Source organism: Sycon ciliatum, chromosome 1, assembly GCF_964019385.1.
Source record: "Sycon ciliatum chromosome 1, ocSycCili1.1, whole genome shotgun sequence".
Taxonomy (NCBI): domain Eukaryota; kingdom Metazoa; phylum Porifera; class Calcarea; order Leucosolenida; family Sycettidae; genus Sycon; species Sycon ciliatum.
Window position 1 is genome coordinate 13320150 of NC_088643.1, and position 12473 is coordinate 13332622.

The window sequence follows — 12473 nt, forward strand, 5'->3', positions numbered from 1 at the left end:
ATCAATGTGAATATGGGCGAACCGTTGATCCGGAGGAAGGAAACGGGCGAGTGGGCTCCGTGTATGGCGGTGAACCTTGGTCCGTTGGCACTCGGGGCAAGTACGAACCCAGTGCTGGATATCACGCTGCATGTGTGGCCAAATGTAACGCTGAGCAATCAGGCGGCGGCTGGCTTTGATGCCGGGATGTGAGAGCCCATGCAGGGAGTCGAACACCTGGCGACGGAAGGCCACAGGCACGTACGGACGTGGTGTGCCAGTTGAAGTGTCACACACCACTGGACGGCTGGACTCGGGAACGGTGACATCCTGGAATTGCAGAGTGGTATCTGAAGCAGAACGGAGACGCTGTAGGTCAAGGTCCGTGGTTTGCGCAGCAGTGAACGCGTCATAGTCCAGTGGCCGGACGAAGAGGGAGTCCACTGAGATGGAACGGGACAGAGCATCAGCAACACAGTTTTCGGTGCCGGAGATGTGCCGTAGATCAGTGGTGAATTCGCTGATGTAAGCCAAGTGCCGGCATTCGCGGGGTGAGCGCGTTGGCGAATGTACCCGTATCGCATAGATCAAGGGCTTGTGGTCCGTGAGGATGAAGAACTCCCGACCCTCGAGACAATGCCGAAAGTGCCGAACGGCATGATACATCGCGAGCAGCTCACGCCCGAAGGTGCTGTACCGCGTCTCAGCAGGCTGGAGAATACGGCTGGAGAATGCTAGGGGCTGCCATGTGTCGTCTACCTGTTGTTGGAGGACGGCGCCAATGGCAACATCCGATGCGTCAACGGCAAGGCTGAGGGGAGCATCAGCAACGGGATGAATGAGTAGCGTCGCCTGTGCTACAGCGTCCTTGGTGGCCTGAAAGGCGAAGAGTGCCTCAGGAGAGAAGCTGAGTGCAGCGTTGGCGGGCTTGGCCGAGCGAAGTAGCAAGCAGAGAGGTTGAGTCAGCGCTGCGCAGTGTGGGACAAATCGTCTGTAGAAGTTCACAAAGCCGAGGAACCTCCGGAGGACTTGGTCAAGGAAGCGCTGAAAACTCTGTGCCGCATTACGCAGGCCGAATGGCATCCGAAGGTACTCGAACAGGCCGAATGGCGTTGTGATGGCAGTTTTCGCGATGTCGTTAGGATGAACGGGCACTTGATGGTATGCCTTGACCAGGTCGAGCTTGCTGAAGACCGTGCAGCCAGCAAGGTTAGCGGCGAAATCGTGAAGGTGGGGAATCGGGTAGCGATCAGGCTCAGTGACGGCGTTCAGGGCGCGATAATCGCCACAGGGGCGCCAATCTCCGGACTTCTTCTGAACCATGTGCAGAGGAGAAGCCCAAGGACTAGATGACGGCTGGATGATACCCTGTTGGAGCAGAACGTCAAACTCAGCGCGAGCAGCTGTGAGCTAGGGGCTGCCATGTGTCGTCTACCTGTTGTTGGAGGACGGCGCCAATGGCAACATCCGATGCGTCAACGGCAAGGCTGAGGGGAGCATCAGCAACGGGATGAATGAGTAGCGTCGCCTGTGCTACAGCGTCCTTGGTGGCCTGAAAGGCGAAGAGTGCCTCAGGAGAGAAGCTGAGTGCAGCGTTGGCGGGCTTGGCCGAGCGAAGTAGCAAGCAGAGAGGTTGAGTCAGCGCTGCGCAGTGTGGGACAAATCGTCTGTAGAAGTTCACAAAGCCGAGGAACCTCCGGAGTTGACGAACAGAGGTAGGCTGCTCAAATGCTTGAATAGCAGCAACACGATCGGGCAGCGGAGCGATGCCAGCCGGAGAGACATGATGCCCGAGGAAGTTGAGACTCGACTTGGCAAACTCACACTTGTGCGGCTGAATGAACAGGCCGTGCTCTGAGAGACGCTGAAATAGCTTTCGGAGATGAACACGATGTTCGTCGAGAGAATGACTGGCGATTAGGAGATCGTCAATGTAGCCGTAAACGAACGGCAAACCGCGGAGGACTTGGTCAAGGAAGCGCTGAAAACTCTGTGCCGCATTACGCAGGCCGAATGGCATCCGAAGGTACTCGAACAGGCCGAATGGCGTTGTGATGGCAGTTTTCGCGATGTCGTTAGGATGAACGGGCACTTGATGGTATGCCTTGACCAGGTCGAGCTTGCTGAAGACCGTGCAGCCAGCAAGGTTAGCGGCGAAATCGTGAAGGTGGGGAATCGGGTAGCGATCAGGCTCAGTGACGGCGTTCAGGGCGCGATAATCGCCACAGGGGCGCCAATCTCCGGACTTCTTCTGAACCATGTGCAGAGGAGAAGCCCAAGGACTAGATGACGGCTGGATGATACCCTGTTGGAGCAGAACGTCAAACTCAGCGCGAGCAGCTGTGAGCTTGGCTGGTGACAGACGACGGGGGCGAGCAAACTGAGGTGGGCCGTGGGTGGTAATCACATGCTGAATGCTGTGCTTTACGGAGCCCAGAGCAATATTGGCCTGTGGCAGCAACTCAGGAAAGTCACGTAGAACAGCAGTGCCCAGAGAGTCAGTAGCAGGCGTAGCGAGGACAGGACTGATGGCCACAGTAGAGTCAAGGAGACCAGCAGAGGAAAGTTTGGTCCGGGAATCATGCAGACAACGATGCTCCAGGTCGACATGTAGGCCGTGGTGGGCTAGGAAGTCTGTCCCCAGGATAGGCGAGGTGACGTCTGCAACGACGAAAGTCCACGTGAAGTTACGTCGGAGGCCGAGCGTGAGCGAAAGCGAACGTTCACCAAAGGTGCGAATAGGTGTGCCATTAGCAGCCTGGAGCTGCACCACCGATGGCGGGCTGGGCTTGTCACTAGCACGGGGTGGGATGACACTCACTGCCGCACCCGTGTCAATCAGGTACGACAGGGTCGTGGCGGGATCGCGGATGAACAGCAGACGGCCGGGAGCAATGGATGAGCCAGGGGTGATGGCCGCCTTCACTGCCTGGCTTCCCTGTTTTCCGACTGGGAATCCGTCTGCCATGTGCACCCCGGTCTGCAGTTGCGGGCGCGAGTGCCGAACTTGTCATGGTAAAAACACAAGCCGTCCCGTCTTGGGCTACCACTCCGAGATGCAGAGCGCTAGACGACCGCGAACGTGACAGGCGGTCAACGGCGGCAGTGAGCGCAGCAACTTGTGCGCGCAACTCGCTCATATCATCACTAGCCGCGGTGGCAGGCACTGGGGCGGAAGCCGGCATATTGGCAACTGTGGCTGGCCTGACCGAGGGAGGAGACACCTCCATAATGCGGTCCGCCATCTCCGCAACTTGAGCCAGCGGTAGTGTGGCGGTCGAGGAGGCCAACACCATCTGGATGCCGGATGGCAAACGCTGAATGAAGAGCTCCCGAAGTAAGTTTGCATCCATTGGTGCGTTGCTCAACAATTGCTGCATGCGGCGCAGCAGCTGGCTGGGTGTCCGGTCGCCCAGCTCCTCCTGCGTCAGTAGCTGGCGTAGACGCTGCCGCTGGGAGGTCTCCGTGCGACGGATCAGAGTCGCCTTCAACGCGTCGTAGCACTGTTGAGCCGGTGGAGACAGGATGAGGTCACGGACCTCGACAGCGACCTCGGGCTCTAGGGCGCCGACGACATACTCGAACCGGGTGGTTTGCCGTGTAATGGCTCGTGTGGCGAAAACTGCCTCCACCTGTGCGAACCACAGGGCAGGGTCCTTGGACCAGAAAGGCGGCAGCTTGAGGCTCACAGCATTCGTTGGAGCCAGTAGAGCGCTGGCCGTAGGTGGTCGCGATGCAGCACGATGACTGGCAAGTAATGCGGCACTCGACGGAGCGGGGGTCTGCAGGGCCACAGATGGGGCGGCACTAGTGGCAGCAGACGGAGTGTTGCCGGTGGCGGGCGCTGGCTGGAATAACGGCGACGAACTAACGTCCAGCGGTATAGACATTGTGAAACAGACTCGACGAAGGCTCGGGAGACTGAAGAACGTTCAGGGTCACCAATTTAGAGGGTTTGGAAACGTGCCTCTAATCACGCGTACAGCAGACAATGTTCTTTTAACAATTAACTCCCAGTATCGAGTCAGCGAGAATCGGTATATTGCTCACAGGAAATGGCAAGGAGATAGTCCAACGAAGGAAGAATTCTACGTGCAGAGACAAACCACAAACTACTGCCAGAAGTCCAGAAGTGGAAAAAGCAAGAAGAAGAAAGCCTGAGCCGACTTTCAATGCCCGAGCTAGATCCTCGTAAAGGATACTTGGTGGAACAACAACAAAACACATGTATACAAATATGGTAGAGTACATAAGCATGTAGCAGAGTTCGCAGGAAGTGGTACATCTGCGCAACGTTCCGAGGGTCATGCGTAGCATGGTACTCTACGTAGCCGACAATGGCAACATGATAAAGGCTACATCCTGTAAACAAAATGTTGCCGCGCAGAAGCTTGAGAAATGTACAAAATTACGAAATCGCGGAACGAAAGATAAATCGCAAGAAATCCGTGCAGGCACTACAATACCATGCACGTGAATTTATGTTGTATCGAGAGTGTGCACGTCGGGGACCGCAGTAGCGTGTGTTATGTCGAGGTTTATGTTATGTAGGATTATGTTGTGTAGAACAAATTTTGTATGGGAGTGATGCTGTTTCGGCGCGGGATTTGATTTTTTTATGTACTAAGGTTTATGTACAAGTGAGAGTTGTTATATCGAGAGCAGACCTGTACCAATAATTTGCGAAGTTGTAAATACATGATTGTGTAGTTTCACAGTGTGCCGATCATGACCTTAAACTTATAATCTTGCCTCCCGGGCCGCGGGCATGCCTTTGTCTTGTGTTCTTTTTCTTTTTTTTGTTGGCTTTTAAATATCGTACGGTGTGTGTCCTAGTAAAAATCCAGATGTAATGAATTCATGACATGCTAACTCCATGCTATGTACCTGTTTTGTTGGATTCATCAGGCATGTGCTCCAATGTACCATCAAAGAGTGTTGTTCTATGCCTGCAAGTGCCGTTAGACCCAGAAATATTGTATACCACATGCTTTACTGGTCAAAATGTTTGATTGGGGTTTCCAGTTTTTGGAATGGTCTTTTGGTTTTTTTCCGCCCTCCCGCGTACCTTTTCGCGAAAAAAAGGACGTTAAACAATTAACAAAGGGTGGCCTTACTGAATAAAACAGGAGCTCTACAATGTAACGTAGATTCTACACACTGTACTTTGTACGTACCAGCGGCTTTTGGCAGTTTTGCTTTAAAAACGTTAGCCTGCGACTTCGCAACATGCGTCTCTTGTCAACTTGAGTCTTGTTGCGAATCTTAGTGGCAGCTGCTAGGTATAGACGTACCACGTTGATGCCATCATGGGAAACGGAAAGAAACCTTGTCTTTCCTATTCACAGAGTCATGCAGTGCTGGCTTGCTTGCACCATGAGTACATCAAATGGAAATGTGTTGGAAGTCTCTGATTCTTCGGAGGAAGAGAGTGAGGAAGATGAGTACGAGACAGAGGAGGTGTTGTGTATAGACTATCTGTTGTGTTTCATTGGTCTGTGTGGCCGAGTGACTCCCGCTTCTCATTCATGATGTTTGGCCTGTTCTCATCTCAAGTGTAGCTACCCCTTTGCTGTGCGGTTTTATTGGTGATTGTAATATCATGCACGTGCCTGCTCTTTTCAGTTTCCCGCCGTTGTAGGCAGCGCATGCGTAACAGCTGATTTACATTTTTTGCTGTGACTTTTTGTAGGACAGGGAAGCTCTTGTGTTGGGTTTTTGTTGGAACAAGAAGAAGTTTTTGTCTATGTTGAATATTTGTGCGCTCCTTTGATCTTGTGAGAGTTGGGTCATTTTGGGCCATGCACGCAATTCGAAACATTACTGGCACCTCCGACGGGATGCGTGCATTTTGAAGACATGGACGACGAAGAAACCACTACTGTCGCGGGGAGTGGAGAGCTGTCTGGCGAGCATGGGCAGGACACCGAAGCTGACGCTCCGGAGACCAGCTCGCAGGCACCTCCAGCCCAAAGTGTGACTTACGACTATGTAAAGTTTCGTGCCTCCCTGCGGAGAAGACTGACCAACCTGCTGAAGGTATTGAACACGGAGTATGGGAAGTCGTCGCCGAGTGCGAGGTACCTCAAAAAGTACCTGGCTGACGCCGAAGGAATAGTAAAACAAATCGAAGAAGTGGTCGAGGACCACAGGAATCAATTGCGAGACGATGCAGATTTTGAAGGATTGGAGAAGTTGGAAAAGTGGTTTGAGAAGTTGAACGAGGATTGTTCTCCGCTGGCAGAAGTTAGTTCGCTCCTTGAGTCAGGAGTTTTGGAGTCAGCCAGTCAGCCCAGTGGCGATGGTGACTTGTCAGCGCAGCCTCTAGAGGAAGAGCTAGAGGGCGAAGATTTCGCCCACAGCGCGCCACGTAGTGCTGATGACGGAGGAACGGAGTTTTCTGGAGACCCTGGTGTCAGTTCCAGCCTGAGAGCTTGTAGTGATGATGATGCATCAGTAGTGACTATGTATAGTACTGGTATGTATCACAGTGGCGTCACTGACGGATGCAGCACTGCTGTTCCCTGGCAAACGCCTGCTGCCGCTGCTGCTGATCAAAGGGATCATGCCATTCATGGAGCTGCTCAAGATGATGGGACAGTGGGTGATTACCCTGATAGCAGGCTTAGGGCCAGAGGTGCACTAGCACTTAGAGGCAGTCCAGGAATGCAAGGCAGGGGCAGCAGCGCTGATACTAGCTCTGGAACTCGATCCTCGTTGCAACCTCCAGGTCACGCTGTGCATGCAGCTACATTCACAACTGCTAGTGTTACTCAGAGTAGTGTGCTTGTGGGACAGCCTCAACATCATCAACACTCCGCTACTCAAGTGTCTAGTGCTGCCTACGTTGCTAGTGCAGGTAGTGGTACTGGTACACCTGGAGTCGTAGTGAACAGAGTTGTGAGTGGAGCACCCAGTCAAACTCAAGGGCAGGGTGGTGGAGCATTCAGAGCGAGAGCAATGCCTTCTGTACAGCAACGTCCTCACGCCAAGCCTGTTACTGCATTTTCATCTTCAGTTCTTCCACCACTACCCTCAGCTCACGCAGCTAAGACTGCATTTCCATCTCCAAGACGCAGTGTTGCACCAAGAGCTTACCGGCCTTCTGCACAGGCAGCCGCGCCTAGTGCTCACAGTCAATATCAGACTCAGTATGCACAGCCTGCTGCTCCACACATCAGTCCATATGGGCATTCTTGGTTGAAGCCAATAGAAGTGCCGAAGTTCAGTGGAAAAGGGCGCGATTACATCCAATGGCGGCAGAGGTTCTTGCAAGTAGCCGACTCATCTTTGCCTGAGGAGTACCAAATGGCTCGCCTTCGCGAGGCCGTTGCTGGCGGAGAAGCCGCTATCCTCATTGAAGACCTTCTGGACGGCCCCGGAGCATATGACGCCGCGTGGGCGGAGCTGGAGTCTTGGTTTGGTGGCACAGATCGACACTTGGAGCAACAAATCCGAGATCTGCTCAACCATCCCCGAGTCACTAACGAAAGGGACGTGGAGGGTCTGCAGCAGTATGCGGTCAAGCTACGCAGCCTAATCGCCAACATGAAGCTGTGCGGCTCTGAACCGGGCCCTGAGCTGTGCATCATTGCTACCGAAAAGGTGCCGAGGACAACGCTCATCAGGTATTTTGAGAGGCACGGAGACGGTAACACCGACATCAAGGTGTTTGCCACCTGGCTACTAGAAAAGGTGAAGACGGCAAAGTATGCCAATGACCGTACCGAGCAGCCAGACCGTCAACCCTCCCATGGAAAAAGGCATCATGAAGCTGTTCAGCGCCCCGTGCAGCAACGGTCTTTCATAGGCACTGAAGCCACGGCGCCAAAAAGGCCTCAAGAAGCTCCGATCAAGACGTCTGGCCACTCAAAGACACAGCAGCAAGCACGACAGAGGTGCCGCAAGTGTAGTGGTCCGCATCAGCTCGCTAACTGCAATGAGTTCAAGGCACTCTCAACGTCGAGACGTAACGAGCTGGTTCGTCTACTGAATTTGTGTCTCTGCTGCCTAAGGGAAGGTCACTGGGCGCGTGACTGCAATGCTGCTTCCGGTTGCCCTCACTGCCGTGGTAAGCACCACTCGCTTCTGCACGAGTCAAAGCCATCACTGCCCTCCAGTAAGGCAGCTGCGTCCACCAGTCCGGCTGCGAGTGAAAACACGGCGCATGCAACAGCAGCTACAGACGACTCCAATGCTGGGCTAACATCCTTTATGGTCACGCAGGCAGAAGTCAGAGGTGGTACAGCGAAGGCTACAGCCAACGTCCTCCTGGACTCAGGATCCTCGTGCAGCTATGTCTCAGAGCGTCTGGCTAGGCGTCTCCGTCTAGGGGGGAGCAGGAAGAAAGTGTCGGTCGGCGTTATCGGTGGTGGCGCAATTAACGACACTCTCCAAGTGGTGACGCTAGCGGTCCAGCATGATGGTGGTGACAAGGCTACGGAGCTTGAGGCATATGTCCTGCCCAGAGTAACGACGGATCTGCGATTGGTGAACTGGAAGGAGATTCAGGACAACTGGGCACATCTTCGTGACGTATCGTTCAAGACAGCAGGAGACAATCACCTCGACTTGCTGATTGGCTTGAACTCACCAGTGCTTCACCGTGCGGATGAGGAACGTCATGGAGGCGATGGTGACCCTATTGCTCGGAAGACTCCTCTCGGATGGGTCTGTTTTGGGCCAGTACTATGTCCATCCACACCGACGCATTCGACGTTCCATGCGGTGACCACTGCTGGTACCAATTTGGACCACCTGGTGAGTCGTTTCTGGGATCTTGAAGCGGTTGGAATGTTACCAAAGTCAGACCAGTACTTGACTCCGGACGAGCAGCAAGCGGTGACTTCAACTCAGCGAACCCTGAACTACAAGGACGGTCGGTTTGAAGTCGGAATCCCCTGGAAGGACGGCGCCAAGCAGCCTGATGTCACGAGCAACAAGGTGCTGGCTGAGAACCGACTCCGCGCACTCATGCGATCGCTGCAGCGACGGCCAGGTATGCTGCCAAGGTATGCGAAGGTCCTGGAAGACTACCTGCAGAAGTCCTACATCCGGAAACTGACAACTGAGGAAGTTGAACAATGCGGCTCATCACAGTGTTATCTGCCGCATTTCGCTGTTATACGGGAGGATAAGGCAACGACTAAAGTCCGCGTTGTTTTTGATGCTGCCGCCAGAGCAAATAATGTTGCTGTGAACGACTTGATGTTGGCTGGACCGAAACTGCAGGCCGACCTCGTGAAGCTCCTGATTCGCTTCTGCCTTGAGCCTATCGCACTGATGGGCGATGTTTCGGAGATGTTTCTCCAGGTGTCCCTTTCCCCAGAAGACCGAAGATACCACCGGTTCCTATGGCAGCCTGGCGAAACAGTTGAGACGTACGAATTCATGCGGCTGGTCTTCGGGATCAAGGCGTCACCCTATTTAGCTGGACGAGCCTTGCAAGCTACTGCCGAGCGCTTTGGAGACCAGTATGATCCTATTGCCAGCGACATTGTGCGGGACTCCTTCTATGTCGATGATCTTCTCAAGTCGCTACGTGACGTACAGCAGGCGATTCTTGCTCGAGTGGAGACTCAGGCCCTCTTGAAGCGTGGCGGGTTCACGCTACGTAAGTGGCTAAGCAACAGCCCAGAGGTCATGGCGTCTATTCCTGCTGAGGAGCGGGCCGCGGCAGAGTCCAGGTCAATTGCAGAGAGCCCCTCGCATCCTGAGGTGTCCCAGAAAGCCTTAGGTGTGAAGTGGATGGTCAAGGGGGACTACTTCACGTTCCACTACAAGGGATCATCTCCGACAGTGTTTACGAAGCGGTCAGTCTTGAGCCGCATGGCAACATTGTTCGACCCAAGGGGTCAGCTGTCGCCATTCACCATAAGGGCCAAGATAATGTTCCAAGAGTTATGTCTCTCTGGAATCGGCTGGGACGACACGCTGCCAGATGCTCATCTTGCTTCATGGAGCCGGTGGTTTAGTGAGTTCGACACTCTTTCTCACCTCAAGATCCGTCGCTGTTTCAAGGGAGATGATTGGGTCAACGACATCACCGTCCATGTGTTCACGGACGCTTCCGCATTGGCATATGCCGCAGCAGCTTATGTGCGAGTGGCGGAGAGTGATGGCGGAGCACGTGTCACGTTGATCATGGCAAAGGCGCGGCCGGCTCCCATCAAGCGGCGAACGATCCCTCAGCTTGAGCTGCAGGGTGCAGTACTCGGTGCACGCCTGGGTCAGTACGTCAGTGGAGCGGTTGGTGTTGGAACAGATGACGTCAACTATTGGACAGACTCGATGAACGTCCTCTACTGGGTTCGCTCGCTCAGTAGAAAGTTTAAGGTTGACGTCGGCAACCGCATTTCAGAAATCCAGCGTCTTTCGCGTCCTGCGCAGTGGCAGCATGTTCCCGGAAAGGAGAATCCCGCTGATCTTCCTACTCGTGGACTCTCTGCCCAGCAACTCGTGGAACGGGGAACGTGGTGGTCTGGGCCTCGATTCCTCTCCTTCGGTGCTGACCAGTGGCCAAAGAAAATGATTGCCGTGCCCTCCGTCCTTCCATGCATGCAAGTATCCAAGGTAGCTACTGCCATGGTCAGCCTACATGCAGTTGAGTGTCATCCTGCTGAGACTCGACTGGACCCCGGGAACTACTCTGCGTGGCCTCATCTCCTACGTGTAACAGCCTGGTGTCGCCGGTTTATCCACTGCCTCAGGTCAGCCCGCGCTGGAGAACAAGCTTATACCAGCACGGGGGAGGCCCCCGTGGTTGAAGTGGACTTGGGCAGCCAATGTTCTTCTCTTAATGTGCCGGAGCTTTCAGCAGCAGAGGTTGACAGTGCTGAGCAGTATTGGGTGGCGCGATCACAGAGAGACCAGTACCCAGACGTGTACCACACTCTGATGAACGGCAAGGAACTACCATCCTCATCACCTCTTGTCAAGCTGCGGCCGTTCCTGGACAGCAGCGCTGAAGTCCCGGTGTTACGAGTTGGCGGGAGACTGAGGACGGCTCATCATCTGGCCAGTGAGTTTCGGTGTCCCTTGATATTACCTCAGAAGCATCGGGTGACGGAATTGGTCATTGCAGAAGAAGATCGGCAATGCTCACACTCGATTGGTACCAACCACCTGCTATCGAAGCTAGCTGACAAGTTCTGGATCGTAAAGGGGAGACAGACGGTAAAGCGGTATCGTCAGGCCTGTGTCGGCTGTAAACGTTTGTGGAACAAGCCGTACTCACCAGCGATGGGTCCGCTACCCAATTTCAGAACCGAAGGTCAGCTACTCGCCTTCTCCCGTACAGCAGTCGACTTTGCTGGGCCGTTTTACGTAAAACGTGGCCGCGGACGTGTCCAGGAAAAGCGGTATGCAGCGATCTTCACATGCCTGCAAACCAGGGCTTGCCATTTCGAGGTAGTGTACTCCTTAGACACGGACGGTTTTAAAATGGCCCTGGTACGCTTCACCAAGCGCCGTGGAACCCCAACCATGATCCTCTCAGATAATGGGACGAATTTCGTCGGGACAGAGCGGGAGTTGCGTGAAGCTGTACAAAGTCTTGGTACTGGTGATGTCTCAGCAGCGTTGGCAGCCCAAGGGACACAGTGGGTTTTTAACCCCCCGAGGGCGCCTCACACTGGTGGTGTGTTTGAGCGGGTCGTTCGCTCATTGAAACAAGTACTGCAGACAGTCTTGTATAAAGCGGATCTTACCGATGAGGAACTGCATACTGCTCTTGTTCAGGCGGAAGGGTTACTCAACTCTAGGCCACTAACTGCGGTTTCTACTGATGCCGCGGACCCTCAGCCATTGACGCCTCACCATTTTCTGGTGGGACACGCTCGAGTCACGAGTCCACTGGAGGTACAGGCAGAGTTGGCTGAGCGAGCTCATCCTCATCGGCGTTTCGACATCATCCAGCATTTACTGAAGGTAGTTTGGAGGCGCTGGAAGAGAGAGGTTGTCTCACGGTTGAACCTGACTACCAAGTGGCAACGTGCTCAGAGGTCAGCTCAGGTTGGAGATGTTCTGCTATGCCTCGACGACCATCTTCCACGAGCAAAGTGGCCATTGGGAAGAGTGGAAGCCGTCTACCCAGGCAAGGACGGAGCGACACGTGTGGTGGATGTCAACATCCGGGGAAAAGTCTACCGTCGGCATGTTCGCTACCTTGTGCCTCTGGAAGTGGAGCCGTCGAGTGACCGAGTTAACAGCTTGGAGTCGGTCGTGAAGATGCGTGACCTGTGAAGTGAAACTCATCGCCCCGAGCTAAGTACTGAGTAACTGATTCTAATACCGAAGACGTTGGCTGATCAGTGATAATGAAATAAAATATCTGCTAGCCATATTTCATGCTGTGTGGTACTGTTAGAGCTATGGGTGATAGGAATCATGTTATGCGTGTTACAGCACGAGTGGGTTGCAAATGTCTTCGATAGTTTCGGTACTGATGAGCTAATTCTATCGGAGGAAGTACACATTATGCTCTTTTGTTTTTC